Genomic DNA, 24,857 nt, shown 5'->3' on the forward strand with positions numbered 1-24,857 from the left:
CTGCCACACCTGTTTCAATCAAGAAATCACTTCAATAGGAGCTGCCTGACACAGAGAAGTAGACCAAAAGCACCTCAAAAGCTAGACATCATGCCAAGATCCAAAGAAATTCAGGAACAAATGAGAACAGAAGTAATTGAGATCTATCAGTCTGGTAAAGGTTATAAAGCCGTTTCTAAAGCTTTGGGACTCCAGCGAACCACAGTGAGAGCCATTATCCACAAATGGCAAAAACATGGAACAGTGGTGAACCTTCCCAGGAGTGGCCGGTCGACCAAAATTACCCCAAAGCGCAGAGACGACTCATCTGAGAGGTCACAAAAGACCCCAGGACAACGTCTAAAGAACTGCAGGCCTCACTTGCCTCAATTAAGGTCAGTGTTCACGACTCCACCATAAGAAAGAGACTGGGCAAAACCGGCCTGCATGGCAGATTTCCAAGACGCAAACCACTGTTAAGCAAAAAGAACATTAGGGCTCGTCTCAATTTTTCTAAGAAACATCTCAATGATTGCCAAGACTTTTGGGAAAATGCCTTGTGGACTGATGAGACAAAAGTTGAACTTTTTGGAAGGCAAATGTCCCATTACATCTGGCATAAAAGGAACACAGCATTTCAGAAAAAGAACATCATACCAACAGTAAAATATGGTGGTGGTAGTGTGATGGTCTGGGGTTGTTTTGCTGCTTCAGGACCTGGAAGGCTTGCTGTGATAGATGGAACCATGAATTCTACTGTCTACCAAAAAATCCTGAAGGAGAATGTCCGGCCATCTGTTTGTCAACTCAAGCTGAAGCGATCTTGGGTGCTGCAACAGGACAATGACCCAAAACACACCAGCAAGTCCACCTCTGAATGGCTGAAGAAAAACAAAATGAAGACTTTGGAGTGGCCTAGTCAAAGTCCTGACCTGAATCCAATTGAGATGCTATGGCATGACCTTAAAAAGGCGGTTCATGCTAGAAAACCCTCAAATAAAGCTGAATTACAACAATTCTGCAAAGATGAGTTGGCCAAAATTCCTCCAGAGCTGTAAAGACTCATTGCAAGTTATCGCAAACGCTTGATTGCAGGTATTGCTGCTAAGGGTGGCCAACCAGTTATTAGGTTCAGGGGCAATTACTTTTTCACACAGGGCCATGTAGGTTTGGATTTTTTCTCCCTAAATAATAAAACCATCATTTAAAAACTGCATTTTGTGTTTACTTGTGTTATATTTGACTAATGGTTAAATGTGTTTGATGATCAGAAACATTTTGTGTGACAAACATGCAAAAGAATAAGAAATCAGGAAGGGGGCAAATAGTTTTTCACACCACTGTATGAAGAGGCATTCATGGGCAGTCTGGTAATATATCTCTCCTGTTTTCTTGTCAATCATTTTTTTATGCTAAAATTCAAATCAGGCTTCTCAACTTGAAAGGGGAGGTGGAACCAATCTGTAAAAAGGTTCCAGTGAGGAGAGAGAGAGAGTGTGAGTGGGGAGGTGGGGGTGTGGGGTTGGGAGCATTTCTATAGTATTTTTTGGGAGACCTACTTAACAAGTAAGGTCCCATCTCAATTAAAAGGATTTGGGACAAGTCACATTTGTCTTCTAATTATGATTAAATAAAACACAAACACACGAAACAGAGGTATGGGCATTTTAATCCACAAAACAATTGCATTTGTAGTGATAGAAATAGTTTGGGATTCTGAAGGTAAGTATGTCTTGGTGGTGCTGAATATGAAACTAAATTAATATACATATAGAACATAGAATTAATACTTAAGATGGAGGCGTGACCACAGGGGCCTGGGGTGGGCATTGCCCCCCCCAGAGACAAGCCGTGCCCACCCTGCGAAATGCTCTATCTGTCCAATGAAAACTCTGGAGAAAAATAAGAGTTGATTTTCAAAACCGAGTTGCTTTCCAATTGGCCCGTTTGAATTTGGGACATATCTGTCAGTGCCTCCTCCACTAGACAGGCACCGTGCTGCTCACAGTTCACTTCGCTGCACATTTTGCAGCACGTTTTGAACATATTGACCGCATTCTTTAATTAAAACAGTGTATACATTCCATTCTTCTTTTATTTTCTGGTTGGTAACACCAAAGGCTATGCATAGGTGGCTTATTAAAAAGCAGACATTTTCAACCTTAGTCCCTCCACGGTTGAGCCCAGCACCGCTGCTACCAACATGGAGCACGGCGCACCCATGTCGATAACTGAAACTGCAAAAGATGTAGATAAGCCTACACAATCCTCCAGCTCTGCGCCCGTGTCGGGTACTCCAAACCTCTGGCTTCAACAAAATGTACAGTCCGGTCTGCCTGACTTAAATATGGATAGCCCATCCCAGCCCATTTTAATTAACTACGCGAAGCGTGCATTCGGAAAGACACTCAGATGTTTTAGTGCAAGCTGGTATCAGTCTCGACCATGGCTTGAATATTCTGTTGTCCGTGATGCCAGCTTTTGCTTTGCCTGCTGCAAATTTAGTGTTTCCATTTCGGACCGCGAGGACATATTCACCAAACACGGCTACACTAGTTTGGAAAAAGCTCCAGAAAAAAACATGGTGGTGTCTTCTACAAACACGCGTCTAGTATCCCACACGTCAGAGCCATGTCTGCATGGTAAGAGTATCGGCGCCGGGCAGAGACGGGTGAAGGCATAGTTCAACTACTGGGTCCAAACAAGATAGAAAAGAATAGATATTATGTGAAAAGCATTGGGGAGGCCATTCAGTTCCTTGCAGTCAATGAATTGGCTCTGCATGGTCACAATCACGAAGGTGGAGAGGAGGGACTTTTCCTTAAGTTCTTTGATTACACAATCAAAAAAGATGCCAAACTTGCAGAAATTGTAAAATACATCCCAGACAAGGCAAAATACACATCAAATGTAATTCAAAATAAAATAATTGAGACTCTTGCCAAAATGGGGCTAAAAGATATCAGGACCAAATATGAAAAAGCTGACTCTTCTGGACTTTGCATTAAAAGTGATGGTACCAGGGATCGCTGTAACATTGAGAATTTGTCTTTAGTGATTAGATCTGTCCAGAACTCCATCCCTGAAGAACACCTGATTGGCTTAATTGAACTGAATCAGCTTGATGCTGAATATATTTATAACCAAATTCTGTCACATCTCTCTGAGCTAGGTTACAGCCCAGACAATTTAGTGTGTCAGTGTTTTGATAGTGCTTCTGTCATGTCTGGGGCAAGGGGTGGTGCCCAGGCTTTGTTACAAAACAAAGCTGATAAGTAAATTCCATATGTACATTGCTACAACCACCAGCTCCATTTAGCAGTGATACATGCAATGGAATCAGAACCTCTGGCTAAGAAGTTCTTTGACTGGTCAAATTCATTGAACACGTTTTGTCACAGACATTATGTTTCACACACATAAAATACACCCACACTGAAAAGACATCTAGAAATACGATGGACCAGTCATTATGATGTCACAAAGTCCATTGTCAACAATGAGGAAGCTATAAGGGGGCTTCTCTCAGAGGTAGCAGAGGCTGACACTGCCCCTTTTGACATTTGCATAGAGGCATGTGGTCTTTTGACCCAATTAAAAAAGCAGAATGTCTTCAATACAGGAAAATTCCTCCTTCATGTGCTTGGTGTGCTGAAACCAGCTTCACTGGCCACACTGAAGGAGATGAGACTCATTCTGAAAGGAGCATTTCTCTCAGTGTGAAAGTAGACTACCAATTCGCTCAAAAGGAAACGGAAAGTTAATTTACACCTTGATGATAGTATTGTCATGTCTACGCTTGGGCATGGTGACTCTGATGAACAAAGTGCTCCTGAATTTCCCCTTGGGATTAATAAAGTATCTGTCTATCTAATCAGACTTTTAAAAGGGCTGTGTTCAGCATTCTTGATAGAGCTATTGTGGAAATGGAGACAAGATTCTCTCAGAGAAATGTTGAATTATTGAGGGCCACATTGCTTCTCCTGCCAAAATCAGAATTATTTCTTGATCATTCTCTCTTGAAACCACTTCAGGCACAGAGCAAAACAGCATGAGCTTGCAAAATGAAATTGCTGTGGCAAAAGCAATGTTGATCAATAAACTGCCAGCTGATGCTAATCTCCCTGAAGCATGCAAATGCATTCAGCAGTACAAAGAGGCCTTCCCTATGTTGCATTCGCTATATGTCACAGCACTTATCATTGGTGTGTCTTCAGCTGCATGCAAAAGCTCTTTCTCTACTTTGAACCGCACTCTCATTCCACTCCGCCGAACAATGCTGCATTCAAGGAAGACAAATTTAGTCATTCTGGCACATGAGAAAAACATCACAGAAAATCTAGACATGAATGAATTTATTTCAGAATTTGCCAAGAGTAACCACAGACTGGTCCTGTAGATAATATCCAGGTTAAACACTGGAAATTATCCTATAGCCTCCCTAATGACTACAATGAGCCACATTTCTGTTCTTGCTCTCATATGTTGTATACATTTGACTTTATTGATATTTACCTTGTAGATGTAGTTCTATATTTCTTCACAAAAGATAATAATACAAGTTCCGCTGCCTCTGTTAATTTTATTGAACAATAGGTTATGATTTATGCCAAAATGTTTGCTTTTATATGTAAGTACATAAGTAAAACTATAACTTATTTGCCCCCCCCCTACAAAAATGGGGATGGATGGATATTTTTTGTCCCCCCAGACAAGCCAAATGCCCACCCACACATGATGTTCTGGTCACACCTCTGATTTAAGGTATCTGCATTAGATTAGATAAACTTTAATAATCCCATGTGGAAATTCAGATACATACAGTAGCAGAAACATAAAAAACAAGGATACAGAGCTGCTGGACAAATACAGCCAATCAATTAGATTGATAAATATTTATTTAAATACATGTATATTGTGCAGATATTTCAAAAAGAACTTAACAAGTACATCTGGAGGAAGCACTGAATTACCGGAAAGCAGTGGGCAGAAAAGACCTCAAGAGGCATATCTTGGCACACTGTGTGGAACGAGCCTTTGGCTAAAAGTGCTCTAAAAGGGTGTCTCCTACAGGGGATGGAAGGGAATTTTTCATCATGGCATCCGATTTTGTCACCTTCCTCTTTTCTGCACACCTTCCAGTGTGTCCTGGAATTCGCCCAATGAGCAGACTGTCCTGATAAGTTTTGTTCAGGCATCATGCTTCTTTTCAGCTCAAAGTTTTGATACGTTATTGTTATACAACATTAATTCATAGTGGACTTTGGCTTTTTTTGACACTAAACAACAGAAAAAGTGGACTAAATTAATTACAAATATAAAAACACTAATTTATTTCATACTCTATGAACTGCTTTACGAGTTCACACAATTAAATGGAGTTAAATTTGGAGATAGCCAAGGGGTTTGAAATTAATTTGGTATAAATAAACCTGATTTGTAAGGTCCAAATTGAGGTGAAAGACTCCAAGCAACCATGTGGGAAGGTGACGGAAAGGCAAAAGTCAGGAGATGAAGACCAGAAAATATCCAAGTCATTAAAGAAAGAGTATGGCACAACTGTAAATCTGCTTACAGCATGCCATCCACAAAAGCGGAGTTACTGTGCAAGAAAAAGTCTAGTGAAGGCGGTTACCAAGGGACCTATGACAGCTCTGAAGAGATACAAGCTACAGTGACTAAGATTGGAGAGACTGTGCATAAAACTGCCACCTAGGAACTTCACCAGTTGTAGTTGTATGGGATAGCTGCAAAGAGAAAGCCATTGTTAATAATAAAAAAAGCATGTGACATCTCTGCAGAAGGCACATGGGAGACATTGAAGTCAGCTGGAAGACTTTTCTATAGTTTGACAAGACCAACATTGAACTTTATGGTCATCAGACTTAAAGCAACATTTGCCATAAGCCAAACACTGCCCACTGTTTATCAAAAACACACATCGCCACTGTGAAGCATGGTGATGGCAGCATCATGCAGTGGGGATGCTTCTCTGCAGCAAGCACTGGAAGGGCTTGTGAAGGTACAGGGTAAAATGAGTGCAGTACAATAAAAAAGAAATCCTAGAGGAAATCTGTTGCAGCTTGCAAGAAAGCTGTGCCTCAGAGAACACTTCTTTCCCAGCATCAAAACAAGCCCAAGCATAAAGCCAAAATTACACAGGAATAGCTTAAAAACAACCATATTATTGTCCTGGAGTGGTCGTGTCAGATCTTAATCCAATTGAGAATTGGAGGCTGGACTTGAAAAAGGCTGTTCATTTATGATCCCTTGGTAAACTAACAGAACTTGAGCAGTTTTGACAAAAAAAGTCCAAATGTGCAAAACTGACAAGAGAGAGACCTGTGCATAAAGATTGCAAGATGGAATTGCTGCTAAAGATGTATCAACTACATACCGACTTGTGGGGGGTAAATACTTAGGAAAACAATTATTTTGTTTGTTATATTCAGAATTAACTCAGACCACTTTGCATAACTGTTTTCCCTTTGACATTAAAAAGTATTTTTGTTGATCAATGTAAAAAATGCAATGCTATAATAATATATTGAATACATGAATATATACATATAATTTATATATAGGTCACATAAATTGTAAATGCCCATTTACAGTATATATATATGCAAATGACATTTTAAACACTAACAATTATATTCTCAAATACTGAAGAGTAGTAATTCTACCATTACATGCAATGGGCCCTTGAGCGAGCCCCTTAACCTGGGAGGTACTCTGGGGCACTGTATAATACTGTGCTCTGACCTCCAAAGGTCATGTGAAAAGGCAATTTCCCCTAGTGGCCTAGTGTGTCAAATACCAAATAATACCAAAATCTACCAAAAAGAACTAACATAAGGGATCATCTCTCAAGGAATTGCACTTAAGGTTAGACCAAGTAACTAGTCGCCCTATAAAGGCTGCCAAGATGTCTGAATTCCATTTTTTACAATTTAACCTGGTGGCATTGGGTGAAAGGCAGGATACTATGCTATCACAAGACACAATCTCATATCCAAAAACCAATCTAATATTGCCAATCAACTAATTAATACTGTACTGTACATCTATGGGATGTGGGAAGAAACCATTGTACTTGCAAAGAAGACCCCAAGCATGCAAGAGGAGATCGCTCATTTTTAAACACCATACATGGCTCCAATAATGAGAAAAACTATTCACTTTCACGCTCTGAATGTAATGAATGTGGCTCTGGGTCTTGTAGTCTGTGCATTCATCCATTCATTTACTAACCAATTTGTCCAGTTCTGGGAGCCAGTAACAGCAACACTGGGCACAAGACTGGAACCAACCTCACTTACTTATTTAAATGACAATTTAAAGTTATTATTTAACCTTTACCACACGCTTAGTGGATTTAGAAGGAAAGCTGTGGTATCCACAAGAAAAGCCATGGAGATATGAGGAGAAAAGTTAAACTCCACAAATGAAAAAAAAAAACAGCTAAAGTTGTTAGAAGAAGGGCTATCTTTGCTGCTACTGCAAATAATGAAATGACATGCTCCATATATTCATTCCAAAATAAAATACAAGTCAGTGTTTCAAAACGTCCAAACATTTGGCCAGACATTTGTGTTCATAATACTGCTCTGAAGCAGAAGGCAGACTGTTCCAGTATGTCAGCATCAGGGCAGATTTAGATACTCTCAGTAGGGCTGCAATAAAAGGCATACTGCTTCCCTGAAAACAAATGATAATAATTTAAAAATTGTGGTACTTACTGAATAATATAATAGTGACTATAATGCAATCTTCATTTAGAAGTACATTAATGCAGTTAGGGCCAGTTTAGTGGCAAATTTGGACAAGTCCAGAGGCATAAGCAATAGCAGACCTAGATCACTTATGCAAGGTGCATTGGACAAAAAAAACACTACAAAGTGTAGTGTTTATTAGGCAGCTTTAAGAGTTTGTGTAAATGAGATGTTATAAAAGAAGGTATTCCAAGTAATCTTGGCATTTATCAAATTAATGTGGTACTGTCATAGTAATGTTTGAATTTTGATTTTGCTAGTAGTTTTAAGCAGAATCTGTTTCAGTTACCAAATAAAAAATTTCCATTAATAAATATGGTACAGGCACATGGAGAGATAAGTCAGGTAGTCCACGATGATTACGTTATTCTTTAGAAAACCTGCCATGAAATCCCCCTTCAAGCCTATAAAATTCCACTTCATTTCTTGTTATATGACTGGAAAGAAGCAGAAATTAAACTCTCTTCTCAAATATTTAGGAACAATTACCAATATTCAACTTGACTTTTTATCTGAAAGCTTTGAAAAGGTTATTCTGTTTTGTTTAAAGAGCTTTCAGTTTTGGATTTTTAATAAGTTTAAACAAATTTTCATTATGAGTTATTAAGTTTATTAACAAGAATGGCAGTGAGGAAGTCTACAATATAATAAAGAGCAAAATATATGTGCTCAGCATAAATGAGTACACCCCCTTTAAAAAGTACGAATTTAATCAGTAGCTCAATGAACAAAAGAACAATTTCCAAAACAATTGTTTAACTCCATAACATGAAATTAAGGTTAATAATATAACTTGGATCACAAAATCGTTTTACTCAAATTGGTTGAAGCAAAAATGAATACACCCCGCAACAAAAACTACTACATCTAGTATTTTGTATGACCACAGTGATTTGTAAGGACAGCACCAAGTCTTCTAGGCATTGAATGAACAAGTTGGCAACATATTTCAACATCTATCTTTTTCTATTCTTAAAGAATAACCTCTTTTAGAGCCTGGATGCTGGATGGAGAGTGATGCTTGGGTTCAGATCAGGAGACATACTTGGCCATTCAATCACCTTCACCTTGTTCTTCTTCAGAAATGCAACAGTAGCTTTAGATATTTGTTTTGGATCATTGCCGTGTTGGAAAAGTGCACAACGACCAAGTGCACGGAGTGATGGCAGCATCTTCTCCTTCAGTATGGAGCAGTACATTGTTGAGTTCATGATACTGTACCATCAATGAAATGCAACTCCCCAACACCAGCAGCACTCATGAAGCCCCACATAAGGACACTGCCACCACCATGTTTCACTGTAGGCACCATGCATTTTTCTTTAAAATCCTCACCTTTACGACGCCATACAGTTTTGAAACCATTAGTTCCAAAAACAGTTATCTTTGTCTCATCACTCCAGAGTATAGAGTCCCAGTAGTCTTCATCTTTTTCAGCATAGGCCCTAGCAAATTCTAGGTGTGCTTTTTTGTGCATGGGCATTAGGAGTGGCTTCCTTCGTGGACGATACCCATACATGCCATTCGTCTGCAGTGTGTGCCGTATGGTGTCACGGGAAACGGTCACTCCAGTTTGGCTTTCTACTGCTTTAGCTAACTGCAGTGAACTTGCATGCCGATTTTCTTCAACCCTTCTCATCAGAAGACGCTCCTGTCGAGATGTTAACTTCTGTGGACGGCCTGGACATCTCTGTAAGATGGTTTCTTAAATTTTTGGTTCACTTTTGCTACAGTATTTTGACTGATATGTAAAGCTTTGCTGATCTTCTTGTATCCCTCACCTTTTTTTTTTTAAAGTAAGGATTTCCTTTCTCAGATTTTTTGGCATTTCTCTTCCTTGTGGAGCCATTGCTGACAGCATGAAATGGGAAGGGCTTTTCTTTGTTAAGTAATGCCCTTTTATAGTCACCTGTCTGCTGGACACCTCTTAAATGAATCATTAGATTCACCTGTGAATGCCTGTTACTTAGAATTTTGTAGTCTTAAGTGTGGCTTTTCTCTTAAGACTATAATTGGGGTGTACTCATTGTTGCCACATGGGCTTGAATGAATTTGTTTGGAAAATCACTTTTTTGTGTGTGCAAATTAACAAATCTTGTCTGCAATCAATGGCCCACATTTGTGGGAGTATTTTGTAGTACAGTATCATAGAAAATGTTGATACTGAAAGGAAACTAAAGGTTTTCTGACAAATGTAGTGGGGTGTACTCATTTATGCTAAACACTGTGTATATATATATATATATATATATATTTATATATATATGAATGATATACAGTGATCCCTCGCTATATCGCGCTTCAACTTTCGCGGCGGCTTCACTCTATCGCGATTTTTCTCATACACGCTTACGTCACTACGCATGCGCTTTCTGAGAACTTTTATCTAAGCCCCACGATGGCTCCTAAACGTGCTGCTTTTTCTAAGCCTTCTGACAATAAAACTAAGCGCCGGAGGAAGATGCTTACTATCCAGGAGAAGGTGAAACTCTTGGATATGATCAAAGATGGTAATACCCTACAAAAGCCTCCTCACGCATATGAAAAGACAGCGCCAGCAACTGCCTATCAAGATGTTCTTTAGCTGTGCACCCAGACACCTACTGCCTACTCCTAGTACTCCTTCAGTGGAAGAAGACAACGACGCACCTGCTGAAGATACTGCACCACCTGAAGACTCTCCTACTGAGGTCGTGCCTTCATAGGTTAGTTATTGTGTGTAAGAACTGTGTGTGTGTAATTAAATGTACAGTACAATAATCTACTATATAAAAGCGGTCGGGATTGTCCTATCGTCCCGTGAGTGCAAATCGTAGCGGTATTCCGCTTATCACAGACTTACTGCTTGCGGCTTACAGTATGAAGCGACACGATGTGAGCAGAGTTCTGGTGCTCCCATCGTTCCCTTGCTTTTGTGCGCGATGCGCTGGAAAAATAGACAAAATTATGTCTCTGGAAATAATTAATGTTGATGGAGTACAAATACCTCACCGTGTAGTAAATATCAAAGGAGATGGTGCTTGCTTATTCTCATCTATAGCTTATTTAGTGCATGAAACTCCATCTTTAGCGGTACAGATTCGGGCTGACATTGTATGACTTTGGACGGAAACTCGAGGGGATAAAAAAAACTTACGTTTTCGGGAGATGTTATGAATGGGCACTTTGATGTTCTCATTCCCTACACTTACATGCCTGATGTACACATGGAGCGCACGCAAATTGAGGATAAAAGTCGGTCGCCTTAAAAGGCGGGTGAGCCTAGTAATATGATATTTGTAACGTCTAATATGTCTTATTTTCTCTTATTTTGTCTAATATATTGGGTAATACGAGTGTAATGGTGACTAAAGGGTGTTATTTCATGTCTATAGGGCTCTAATAATGTTACAAAACGTATTTAGAAGGTTGTAAACAGGTTTTCTATACTCTAACTGCGAAAATATTCGATTTATAAATAAAGAATCCTACTTCGCGAAAATTCATTTATCACGGTTGAGTCTGGAACGCATTAACCGTGATAAACGAGGGTTCACTGTATATATATATACACATACACACACACAAATCTTCTTATGTAATATGCTACCGTGGCTGCCTGTTTGTCTGTCCAGGATTTTAAATCACCTGAAGCACAAAAACTGTTTGGGCTATTGACCTGAAATTTGGTACACATATGCGAGGTCCACTAAACGCTTTCGGGGTGATGATTGACCTCCACAGTTATTCCTCTTTTTATGTTTATTTTATTATAGAATCAACTCTCGGCAGCAGCGAGTAGGGTGGCAGTGCATCCCTACCACTTACGCCATCACTTCCCCTACCTCTTAATATCTTAAATCATTCTTTAGCAGATTGAAGACTTAAGTGCCAACTTAAGTGAAAAATTAAGGAAAATGTACTAAGTAATTGCAACACAAACACTGACTTACTCAGTTTTAACGCGAAAAGATGCCTATGAAAGAAGAGAAGAAGTGGATCCCTAGGTTGGAGAAATGAAGAGCTGCTGAGGAAGCAGCAAGCACATCAACCTCTGAGCAAACGAATGCTAAACGTACAGAGAATAGGGTGTATGAAAATTATGAATGCTCAAGTCAAGTGTAACAGGCAGTGTGCCGTTACTGGTTAATAAATAAACACACACACTGACCTCACATTAGGATGTACCAGAAAGATATTAAACCTCTTTTTTGTACACACCAGGGTAAGGCAATAGTTGCCCCTTACAAACAGAAAGGAACTACATTTTGTTAGATAACAGCGGTCCTCTGCCTCCAATGATTCAAGTACTGCCATGGGGCTACAGATTTAAAATCTCATAACTGAAGCATAAAATATTTTTAATAGGAGGGTAAACATTTTGCATTTTAGTCCCTGTAGGGTATTAACCCTCTTTCTAATGTATTTCTCAAATATTAACAATCCTTCTTTAATATAGCCCGGAATGACCCAGGCTCCAGATTACTGATACTAGTCCCTTTTAACTTCTGAATTTTCTTTTTCTCATTCAATTAATTATTATTTTTCTCTAACACTAACTAAGATGCATATAAGAGTTCTTTTTTTCATATAGTTACAGCTTTCGACTATATTTCATTTTAGACTGGCCCTTATAAATTCAACAGATGAAGACGGCATATCCTTTGCATGTTAATGCTGTTATTTTAAACTTTTTAGTTTTTAGGTGAACAAGATAAAATGTAACAAGACAAGTTTATCTGTTAACATTAAGACACAAAAAAATAAGGCACAGTGAAGGTATGTCAAAAGACATAATTAAATTAATGAGGTGTTTTGTGAATGGGGTGATGCATCTAATCTTTGTTCTGTAAGTCTTCCTAACTAATATTTTTTTTTAAATTAACATTTTTGGGTGAAGCATTCCTTTAATGGTGCATGAAACCGGGGAAAAAATTTTTACAGCAGAGTCTCTTTTGCTGACACTACCTGTAAAACAATGCCTTTTATTAGCACATGCACAAAACCATTAATTCCAACAGAGAGCACACAGCAAACATTAGCACTGCCGTAGAGTTACATATACTAAATGCTCTGTTCAAGCGCATATCAGGCAGTTTTCTGTTAATTTTTGCTTTTAAAATGTTACAGTAAAAAAAACAAAAAGGTTTAATATGAAACATGTGACTTGCAAGTACTATCATATGATAAAAATGCAAATGGCGAAATTAAATTATGAATGATATAACTGAACTAATTGCCAAGGACACGTTTAAAAGTTGCACAGTGGAAACATAGGGATTTAAAAACTTGATGAAAATGCTAGACCCAAGGTATACAGTACATGCCAAGTCAGTTACTTCATCTAAACCGTGTTTCCACAAAAATATGTAAATCTCTGACTGGACTTTTTGCCTGCATTATGTCAATTGGTTATCTTATGTGGATTTATTATCATGCAGCACCATCTGAACCATATATACATTTGACTTTACACTACATTAATGAGAACCGGAAGCTAGGAAGCTAAAGTAAAAGCATTTTCATTAATTAGAATTGTGAGAGGCACTTGAAAGCTGGGACTTAAAGAAGAGCATCTAGTGTGCATGACAAATAGACAATGCAGCCAATATAGTTAAGGACTTCAAGGGCTAGAAAAAGTTTTACAATGAAATCACAATATTTCAAATTGCAAGAACTGTTATTTTAATATTACTATGAATATCTGCTTGCAAGCCATGTCTGTGTAGTTTTGCCTTTTTGTTTTTCATTATTTGCCTTTTGGAGAACAATGGCTTTGTATGAGGAAGCAATCAGATTTTTTTCCCAAAAAATTCAAGCTTAAGATTAATATTATACCCTAAGATTCTGTAAAATATCATGTTAAATTCCTATTTGTAAATGTGTATTAACAGTGGAACAGCATTCTTTTCCTTTTGTGACATTCAAGCACTGTTTGCTAAGGAAAGATCTACAGAAAAAAGTTCTCTTTTGTGTGTGTGTGTGTGTGTGTAGGCATGCATGATAAAGGGATGATGAAAGAAGATGGTGATAAATGATCTCTGGGCTCAAGTAATATAGTGTTGCTTAACAAGACAAGTGCAAAGACATACCAGGGGTTTTAAATCACAAATGTATATTTAAATTAACGTTTACTAGTTGTGTTAATGTGTGTTCTGTTTCAGAGAGAAAGTTTTAAAGGATCATTTTGATTGGACAGTAGGCATTGGTAAAAAAACTGGTAAGCACATTCTCATTCACATTTTTCGCAGAAGAAAAAAGAACTGTCAGCTGCAATATCTGAAGATAACTTTCCAAGCCAGAAGTTGTCACAGAAACATCTAATAGACAGGGTTCTTTACAAAAAATGATTGCATAGATGCTTGAGCAAGAGAAACCTATAACCCAGGGACTGACAGCTAACAAGAAAACAAAACATGTGGTTCCTACCTAGCACAACACCATTATTCTTGAGGTAGTAAACAAAGTCTTGGCTCCACTGCAGGAAAATTAGAGACACACCATCCGGACAGAAGCATGTTGGCATCTCTCATCTTAAACTAGTGCCCAAGCTCTCCAATGACATTGTTTTGAAATTGGTCAAAGAAGATGCAGACCTCATTAGGAGGAGTAAAACAATTAAGCTGGAATACCTGAATTATGAGTGTTCAGATCTTCCAATAGACAAACATCTAGACAAGGCATTGTTTATAGATTCCCACTTCAATACCACCTACATAAATTATGCCAAGGTAGAGCTCAACAAGAACAGTGCAATAGATCAGTTTGTGATAATTCTTCCACAGGATATAACCTCTGCAGGAGATGGCACAAGTGCACCTCAAGGACAGTTTGCAGAAGCAACAGATAGGTTGCTAAGGCTTCAGAACCAAGGCAAAAGACAAGCATAAAACACTTTTCCAAAAAGCTTAAAAAAAATCTCAGAAACTGATCTTTCCAGTAGATATACAGTAATCCCTCGCTATATCGTGCTTCGACTTTCGTGGCTTCACTCTATCGCGGATTTTAAATGTAAGCACATCTAAATATATATCACGGATTTTTCGCTGGTTCGCGGATTTCTGCGGACAATGGGTCTTTTAATTTATACTACACACTTCCTCAGTTTGTTTGCCCTGTTGATTTCATACAAGGGACGCTATTGGCGGATGGCTTAGAAGCTACCCAATCAGAGCATGTATTACATATTAACTAAAACTCCTTAAAGCTATAAGATATGCATCCCGCGCGGAGCTTGATTGTTTGCTTGTCTCTGCCTCTATCTCACCCTCTCTGACATTCTCTGCGCCTGACGGAGGGGCTGTGAGCAGAGGTGCTGTTTGCACAGAAGCTGTTTGCCTAGTGGATACGGACACACCTCTAAGAAATGCCGTTTCCAAAAGCACACTTAGACGTTCAAGAGCAGAGAGCAGAGGGGCTGTTTGCTTAGAAGATACTGACGCTCCTCTAAAAAATGCTGCGGCAAACTTAAAAGCACACGTTTTGATTTTTTGATTGTTTGCTTTTCTTTGCGAGCGCTCTCTCTCTCTCTGAAATTCTCTGCTCCTGAAGAGAAGAAGATCTATTTGCATTCTTTTAATTGTGAGAAAGAACTGTCATCTCTGTCTTGTCATGGAGCACAGTTTTAACTTTTGACTAAAGGGTGTTATTTCATGTCTAGAGGGCTCTAATAACGTTAACAGTGTGGGAGAGTTTATAAGGGCTTAAAATATATAAAAATAACTACACAGACATATGGTTTCTACTTCGTGGATTTTCATCTATTGCGGGGGGTTCTGGAACGCAACCCCCGTGATCGAGGAGGGATTACTGTACAACTGAAAAAGAGCTGAAAAACTGCCTGCTGATGCAGAAAGTAAGCTGTAGAAAACCAGTGAAGCCAATTTACACAGAGTATGCTATTGTAACCCTAAACCTAACCTATGTACTGTATTCCTGTAACAGCATTCAGAACCTGTGAAATCACTGTTATTTGCCACAAATCATTTCTCAAACCTTGTGAAGTAAACAGGTTTATCTTTCTGACCCACAGGCTCTTCAGTCAGCCAATAAAAGGTGTCGTTTTGCTTGACTTCTCACTACATCCATAACGGCTAACACGGTACAACACCCTAGTACTATGTTTAATACAAGTGAATGAGTCCCATGCCTGCATTAGGGCACAAACTTTGTGAACAGTGATACATTTGTTTAAGTTTTATTTGATCTATTCAAATTGTTTTTCATATTCTGTTTTGTGCAGCATGTTATTTACATATTTGAAATTCTTGAAACGTCAGTAGGGCGAACAGAAGTATTGGCCTACTCGAGCGAGCAGTTTGTAAATGTTTGTGCAATTTGCATCGCTTGACATATATAAAATAGTACTCATTTAAAACTGGTGAATACAGTGTTATTTGGTGAATGCTTGTATTATATTGACTGTAGATAATGATATTATTAACAGTGAATCACATTACAGTCCTTTTAAAACATAAACAAGTGACTTATGTACCTGGAAAATATCTTATAGGAATACTCCACCTACTGATCATATGTTAGATGGAAATGCACAGTGTGTATATTGTCAATGCAAATACACTACTCAAAAAATTAAAGGGACACTTAATCAGCACAGTCCAACACCAAGTCAATTAAGCTTTAGGGATATCAATCTGTCCAGTTAGAAAGCATAAGTGATATGTGAATCAGCTTCACTTGCTTTATTGCAAATGAAAGTGACAACAGGGGCACTGGTGAGACAACATCAAGACAATCCCCCAAACACTGCTCTCTCCTTATCCTCCCTGACTGATTCTTCTCTAGTATTGCTAGTGCCCCTGTCACTAATGGCAATACCAGAGGTGGGCTGCTACACGAGGAGAGCTGGGTAGGGATGCAGATGGGCATCAACCCAGCAGCAGAATTGGTATCTGCTCCTGTGCTCAGTGAATAGGTGTGATACTACTAGTGTGAAGTTCAGATGAGCTATTATATAACCTGACATTCACATACTGTAATCTGGATTATGGTAAATTACAAAAAGTGTTTTCATTTTATTTCAGATATAATGTGTTTAACAAGTTCATTTGAGTGTAAACAAGTGTAATGATGTAGGTGGAGGTGAGTGCTATGGCCTGATGTGTGTTGAGGGGTTCTTGTCTTTTGTTTAAACTGGCCAATACGGTAGAGAGTCAGCTTCCTAGCCAGTAGTTCTGTGGTTAAATGACGTGTATGTTGCCTTCCTTCAATCACCATGGAAAATACATTAGCATATTAAATACAGAAGAGTCAGAGTCGGGGGAGTCGGAGTCAGTAGTACCAGAAACTAAGTCGGAGTTGAAGTTGAAGGATTTATCTACCGACTCCACAACCCACTGGTTTAAACTTCCCTTTGTTTTGGAAATCTGTATCTGAAATTATGCTGAAAGAAATTATTCTATTAATAATGCATGTGAAAAAGAATTAGCAGATTAAATGCTGAATGAAGGACTTTACATCAGCTGTATCTAATAAGCATAGGTACTAACTGAAAATAATTCAAAATAACATTTGACAAAAATGTTGTTTTATGAGCTTTAACATACAAGAAGTAAAAGATTTTAAATACAGTATATGAGAATGTTTTGGGTTTACCATTTTAGACTACATGTTTGTTTAAAATCTAGCAAGTTTATATCACTGCACTGTCAGTTTTAGGAAGATGCAGGTGCTCTGTGCAGCAAATGCAAGATGGGAATATTTATGGAGGTAAATGACAAAGACAAAAACAAAAAGGTTATTCACCATTATTTGTAAACTACACAAAATGACAATACAGCCTGACTAGATTAAAACAAAACTAACTGATATCTGAATTGGTGAAGCAAGAGTTCAATTATCAGGTGTATCATAGGTATTTTTAATGGAATGAGTAATTTTCATTGTGAAATAAAGATATTAAATATTTCATTATTCTGTTATAAACAAAAAAATGGAAAAGTCCTAAAATGTTCACAAGAAAGAAAAAGACACATATGTGAAGCAATTTGGCTTAGTGATTAAACTGTTACAAATGGACAGCTGACTTGATCTCACCCAGTAGGATCATTTTTGAATCCTTACTATGGGGGCAAAGGCAACTAGGTTAGATGCTGAAATCTGGATATATTCTGACACTAATTTAAATTTTGGGAAATCGCACAATTAAAACATTTTTGCTCTATGTGCAAGAAATAAATAAATACAATTAAGGTCCATTTCATGCCAAATCTGTTAATTAGTATGAGTTAATGTCATTTTTAAGAGTTAAATAACTGATAAGCATTGTCTCCTTTCTTTTACATAGAATAAAGGGAAATGATGACTCTTAAAAAACATTTTGTCTAATGGCTAAAACAGAGGCTGAAGGTTTCAGAACATTTCTTTTAATAGGATGGCATTCCTAAGCACTTCTTTACCATTATTAAAAAAAAATGTATTCAATACTGGATGTATGCTTATTGTACTAAAAGTTTTACAGCAAAAACTCAAATTTTTTGTTCATTTCAAATTATCTTTTCAGACTGATTACAAGTTGTTTAATCCATTCCAATTAAGAACAAGCTAACATTTTGTTTACTTTCTCAAAAAAGCTAAAATGAACACATTTATAACAAGACAATGAGAGAAGAAACCCCAGTGTAACTGAACCTCAGGTTCACATTTACAGAAAAAAAAAATCACCTTATTTTTACAAAAATAGTTGGACAAAATCCTAAAGCTAGCAAAGCTCTAAACAAAATGGCCTGAGGTCCATCAGTGTTGTGGTTCAAGTTATTGGCATGCTTTTATTTAAAGGACTTTGACCTCTTGGGACATATGAAACTGACAGGCTCATCAGGATTATACAGTGAATCAGTAGTGAAGGCTGAATTAGCAACCTAAAGGAGTTCAACACCTTTGTCATTAAGCTAAACTAGGTTAGGTAGACTTTATTATCCCAGAGGGAAATGTGTTTACAACAGGAAAGTACAAACAAAGGACATTGCTACAGAGAGAACAAAATAAGCCAAGACACAACAACCAGTGTTATCATACGTACGCACACTCAAGATAACCACTAAGAACAATAACTGCCCTTAACAGTACACAAAATCAGAATTCAAAATTATTACCAGCAACCCTATAAATAACAGAATTCAAAATGCTTTTAGCTCTGGGAATAAAAGAGTTCTTACATCTGTCGTTTTTTTACCCATGGGAACCTAAATCTGCAGCCTGATAGCAACAGCTGAAATTTAGGAAAAAGAGGATGGCTATTGTCTGACGGAACTGAGCTGGCTTGCTTTCTAACTTGTTTGTGATACAGCTCAATGACAGAGGTCTTCTGCAAACTAATAACACAGTTACAGATTAAAATATTGTTTTATTTCATGCAAATCTTTTTATATTTTTGGATGCCGAATTAAAAAATGAAAATCTCTCTTTTTTTCCCATCATGTAACAGTTTTTCACAAACACATTTTTAATCTGTCAATTATTTTTGTTTTTGCTCTATAAATATCAAAATTTTATTCAAGGTTTAATTACTTTGAATCTAATATGAAATTCAGTATTTAAAGCAAAATAGTTATTTGATAAAAAAAGTCAGAATATAACCGGAATTAAATATGATGATGAGCGTAGCAGCAGATAGCAACACGCAAGAAACGTTAAGAGCATCCAAAATTCCCATGTTTTCTCTGTGAGTGAGACAGCAGAGACAAAATTTTACATTGGATTCAGCTAGAAAAAAGGTACAGTTTGGTGCCAAAACCATAATCTGACCTAGCGTTATAGAATCCAGATAAAGTTCATATTAAGCTTGGTTTAACGAAGCAGTTTGTCAAAGTCCTACTAAAAGGTGAGGCCCGTTTTATGTATTTGTGCCAAAAGCTTCTGGGCTTGCCGGAGGCTAAATTTAAAACAAGGGTGGCATTTTTGCCAGACCTGATATTAGAAAACCAATTCCTGATGCAAAATTTGATGGTGTGATGAATGACCTAGAATGAAAGGATTGGGTCTCATTCAGAGAAGTAATTACTACGTTTTTAGTTAACAATAAAGATCCAAATTATAAAGAAAGTTTGAAAAATGTTTATTTAACTTAACTGAACTGGGTTGCTACTCGAGTCTGAAAGTTTACCTTTTGGAATTTTTTCCCAGAAAATACTAAAGTGGTGAGTGAATATCAGTGGAAACATCCCATCAAATTAGGAAGTGACAAAAACTTGAGAAGTTGTATGAAAAACAATACATGTGTTGTTGTTTCTTTACATATACAGTATGTTTTCAAATATTGGATTGACTAAATAGTTTCCATGTTAAACTGATTAATAATACTGTATATATGAATAAATTGTGTAATTTGTTACATTTTGTAGGAAATTGGAGAAAGTGGCATAAGGAAATTACATCTGCATCAGCAATAAACTGCTGTTTGTCTACAGTAAAGAAAGAGTTTCTGTTATCTTCTGAGAACTGTTTGACTTCATGAACGGATGGGCTTCTCACCCCAAAAGCACACCTGTTAAAGTCTTCCATCACTTCACCAAATGGACATTCAACCAGTCTTATATCTTAACAGTTCAATGTAATCGATTTAATAATTTTTGTGATGCATAGTATCTTTACAACCATGTTTAGTCTTAAATTATGTTATGGTGGATCTTTTTTATTATTTTCAGAAGGGTATGATTCTGTTATGTCTCTGAAAAACCTTTCAATAATTATACATATTAATGAAGCATATTCTAGATATGCTTTCCCGGGAGGGACTGTGGGTTTTATGGCATTTAAAATGTCAGCCCCTTTCTCCTCTGTTTGTATCTCTCGGCAGGAAAGGAAACAACTGTTAACTCTTTTGAAGATTTTATGTCCATACATTGTCCATTTGGAAGAGCTTTCAGCTATGACTAACTTTAGCTTTTCAGGATATACAAGTTTGAGTTTTCAAACGCCAACGGGAAGATAACTATTTCTTCTGGAATGCTGCCCATGCATTTGTAGTATTCCTAATTTTGCTGTTTATATAATTTTATTCTATTTTCTTACTGTATATAATTTTGAATATGCTTGTAATAAAATGTTAATTATTGTACTGGTTTATCTACCTTCTGTCAACATAATTAATGATATAAAGTCATAGCTGCTTTTAACTGTGCACATATGATGGAACTCAGTCTCTAAATATTCCTGTTTGGTGAGTATATTTTGACAGTTGGGCTTTCAATTAAACGTAACACACATTAAGTTAACTAGTATCTAAGGTTTTAATCTGAAACACAAAGTAAAAAATGGCACTGAACCTCCGAGGTTACATATTGTATATTATTAATGCAACACATGAGATAGCTGCTTAGCCACTTAAGTTTTATTATGGAGAACATGCTAGTTAAACAGCCTTGATCTCTGAGGTTAGTTAAAAACTGTCAACTATAGTCGTAAAGCTTTCTAGAGGTATATAAACCAAAGCTTTGCAAATGATAGTTAAGTCATGCCAACTCAATTATTACAGTAACTTATAACTAATTTATATCATAAAAGTTAAAATCAGACTTTCAGATCAAAAGCAACAAATTAGGGTCAGATTAACAGATAATGAGAATATTCAGTCATTGGTTAGGAGACATGAGGCTGTAGTGGAATCAGGTGAGTTGAAACTTGACATCTGTCTAATTCACATCCAAGTAAAAATACCTACAATTTTAAATTTCTTTTCAATTTTGTACTGAAATGTAATACGATGAAAACATTATAGTATATTTTTTTTGTTATATTCATGAATGCAAATAATAACTATTAACAAATAATAACTATTTGCAATTAAAACAATTTTTAGGAGTTTAATTTTGCAGACCTGTGTAATTTCACTGATCATTTTTACAATGTTAAGATAACAGAAGCTTCTTTCTGTGGCACCCCTGCAAAAGAACCACCTCTTTCAACCCTCACAAACATGTGCAGTTTTTAATATCTGGAAAAAATTTGGAATTAACTTGCTTAGGGATCTTTATATAGACAACGTCTTTGCATCCTATGAACAATTACATTCCAAATTTAACATTCCAGCTACAAATTTCTTTCACTATCTTCAAATCAGGAACTTTGTTAAACAGAACCTTCCAGATTTTCCTCATCTTGCACCCTCATCCACGCTGGAAAATTTATTGCTCAATTTCAAGGAGTTAGACTCCATCTCTACAATATATAAAATCCTTTTACAATCCCTTCCTTTCAAAGATCCAAGAGGACACTGGGAAAATGATCTCTCAATTAATATATCAGAAAAGGAGTGGAAAGTAGCAATGCAGAGAATTCACTCAAGCTCCATATGTGCAAAGCATACAATTATACAACTCAAAATTATATATCGAGCACATCTGTCTCGACTAAAACTCTCCAAAATGTTTCCAGGACATGATCCAACCTGTGAACGCTGCAAATTAGCTCCAGCCTCACTAGGTCACATGTTCTGGGCCTGCTCCAAATTAACATTATTCTGGACAAAAATTTTTAATTACCTCTCAGACAGTCTTGGACTCAAAATCCTCCTAACCCATTAACAGCTGTGTTTGGGGTTCTTCCAGAGGGTCTTAAAGTGGAGAAAGACAAACAAATTGTGATTGCATTCACTACACTTTTGGCACGCAGACTTATTCTGATAAACTGGAAGAACCCAAACTCTCCTCTTTAAGTCAGTGGGAAACCGATGTGTTATATTATTTAAAATTGGAAAAAATCAAATACTCAGTTAGAGGATCTGTGCAGACTTTTTCAAAACATGGCAGGATCTAATCAGTAATATTTTGAAATGATTTTATAAAGCACAGAGAATTTGTTGATTTAGGTATTTTTAAAAGCCTTAAATTTTACACCGTTTGGCTTGCTCTCTCTCTCAAGGGTGGGGATCGATCTGTTCTTAGCATAATTCTTTTTCATTTTTTTTTGTAAAAATGTGATTGCTATGTATTGATTGTAATAAAATTAAAAAAAGAATTTTAATTCTTAATGCTGAGGGTATCAAAGCAACACCCATCCACCCATCTTCCAAACCTGCTTTACCCCGAGTAGGATTTTTACTGCCTATCCCAGTAAGCATTGGGTGCAAGGCAAATCAAACACACACACACGGGCCAATTTAGCATTGCCAATTCACCTAATATAAAATCAAACGTAACAACAGATTCTGTGTGTGTGTGTGTGTGTATATATATATATATATATATATATGTCAACCAAATGAGCTGAATGGTCTCTTGTTTAGTTAAATTTATCTTATGTTATGCACAGGAATAATTTCAACATTCACAAATAACCAAATTACTTATTTAACTATCCACCATATGATCAAAGCTGCTGCTAAATTGACTGTAATAAAAATGAAACCACTATATTTCTCTAGGACTGATTTTCACCACAACTCATACACAACAGTATATCTTAACTTGCATGTTTTATGTCTGGCTTCATGAAGTAAAACATTTATATGATAAAATGTACTTCAAAGTGTTAACACATAACTCTTCGCATACTACAATGAAAAAACATATTTTACTTTACACACTACGATGAAACTACACAGTCTATAAGCATACACGTAATTATCATCCGGGTGAGGAGTAAGGAGAACTAAGGAGTTAGCTTTCAGGAGGAATGCCACCGATCTTGTTACAAACTATAATAGCTTCCCTCACTGATGAAAACAACATCATTTTTGTTATACTGGATCTGCACAGCTCAAAGGATGCAGGGGAAAAACAGCAATTGTTATAGCATTTATGCCACGCCCATTCTGTAGCCAAATCCCGAAGGGAATCATCTCCCCCCTGGAAAATAAACGAAAGCTACGCAGGTTTATTAGATTTGCCGGTAGACAAAAATGTGTGAATGGTCTTTACTGAAAAGTTTGATGACCACTAGTTAAAAATATATTATCCCGCATGATTGCTAAAGAAACCAAAAGACAGTCACGCTGCCTACCAGTAAAAACCAAAACCCTGTGACCGTCTAATTATTCGACCCTGTGGTTAGACTTAGACCCTGATCAAGTGTCCATCGGGCTGCCGCCATGATGGTAAGCAGTTGGACTGCAACAGTCCCCCACATTTATGGTAGGAACAAGCCAAGTCAGTCCGATAACAGAAATCCACGGATCGCCCGTTTTGAGTTATTTCCGCGAAAACAAGCGCACGCGGAGGAAGCCCGATAACCTACGTACAGTTCTGGAATCCATCTCCCCCACGCCTCCCCCAAAGTGTTCGCTTAATGTGACAAGTGCGCGCGTGTCTGCTCCATGTGGATTAAGCTGCTCAACGGATCAAGTCAGCCGCATTATCCGCCGAGAATCTTCCACACACTACGAGAACGTACACAATCTTTTTTTCACTAGAGCTTTTAAAGCCGTCATCTTACCACCAACCCCCCCCCCGTCGTCATACGAGGTAACCTAACAACTGCGAATTCTCTGTGCCTGCCTGCCTGCCTACCTCCCTCACACCCGCATACACTGCAAGAGTAAATGACGTGTTTTTTTTAATTCATCCCATCCTAAACTCTATCACCTTAAACCGCTAATCCTCTAACTTCGCCTTCACCCGAGAAATTCAATTACTGTGTGTCGCGATATCAATGTGTTATATTTCTTTATTTTTTGAGGTTTTTGGTGAGTCATTCATAATTAATACTGTTCTTGCCAATATGTAATTAGGTTATATGACCACAGCGAAACACATATAACGTGGCTTACCTTCTTAAGCGGTCTGTTCTCCTTTTTATTCAAAGAAAAGCAAATACAAATTTAGCAATCCTTTGCCGTCGGTTGTATAAGCGATGCAGCTACTTCGACGCAGACTCTTCCAGCCAGTGCTGTCACTTCGTCGTTCTCGCGCACTTTGTCGGTTACGCGCAGTCTCGAGAGCCAGGCTATGGGACGTCACATGATCTGACGTTCTGTTGTGCGCCTGCGCTGTTTGCGTATACAGCGACTGTGTTTATCAAGCTTATCGCGCTCTAGTTCTCAGACACGTTAAGCAAACATACGGATGTCATGGTTTTTATTAGAAAGGCGACAGTGTATTACACAACACGAACCGAAGGGAACAATTCAGAAAACGACAGTAACAATTGTAAAAGCTTTTGTGTGAG

The 24,857-nt window shown here is 37.5% G+C and overlaps 1 protein-coding gene across 1 annotated transcript in view; it reads right to left on the reverse strand.

The window, feature by feature from the left end:
• grinaa (glutamate receptor, ionotropic, N-methyl D-aspartate-associated protein 1a (glutamate binding)) overlaps window positions 1-24,618 on the reverse strand; it is a 46,575-nt gene extending 21,957 nt beyond the window's left edge. The window contains exon 1 of the mRNA XM_039736708.1: window positions 24,460-24,618. The gene's annotated coding sequence lies outside the window, so the exon portion shown is untranslated. The remainder of the gene's footprint in view (window positions 1-24,459) is intronic.
• Between the last annotated feature and the right edge of the window lie 239 nt (window positions 24,619-24,857).

This window comes from Polypterus senegalus, chromosome 15 (assembly GCF_016835505.1).
Source record: "Polypterus senegalus isolate Bchr_013 chromosome 15, ASM1683550v1, whole genome shotgun sequence".
Classification (NCBI taxonomy): domain Eukaryota; kingdom Metazoa; phylum Chordata; class Cladistia; order Polypteriformes; family Polypteridae; genus Polypterus; species Polypterus senegalus.